Below are 455 nucleotides of genomic sequence, written 5' to 3'. Positions count from 1 at the left end.
TGTGGGGCAAAGCGGCTGGCAGCCCCTGGGTGGGAAAAGCCTTCTCTGACCTGTGTCCCCTCCCTGCCTGCAGCACGGGCAGGGAGCGGGCAGCGAGTCACTTTTGTCTGGGAGGTGGTGATGCTCTCGCAGGACCTGCCGTGGGCAGGATGCAGCCAGCGGAGGCAACAACCCTGGCAAATTTAAAAAAAAAAAAAGAGATGTGAGGGGAAAAAGCAGAGGGGGGCGGAGGGAGCGTGCAGGAGCCTGGGGGGACTTGCCGCAGGTGGGATGGGGTGCATGGGGTGCCCTGTGGTGGGGGGCACTGGGTGCCGGGGCACCCCGTGTTTGCGTGTGCATGCCAGCAGAGGGGGCCCGGTCACCACCGCCTGTACACTGTACACCATACACTGCGCACCGTACACCCCTACAACCAGGGACACTGGCTACAAACTACCGGCCGCGCCCCCCCCCCC

The sequence above is a fragment of the Aptenodytes forsteri genome, unplaced genomic scaffold (assembly GCF_000699145.1).
Source record: "Aptenodytes forsteri isolate BGI_AS27 unplaced genomic scaffold, ASM69914v1 Scaffold120, whole genome shotgun sequence".
Taxonomy (NCBI): Eukaryota; Metazoa; Chordata; class Aves; order Sphenisciformes; family Spheniscidae; genus Aptenodytes; species Aptenodytes forsteri.
This window is presented reverse-complemented; position numbering follows the sequence as displayed.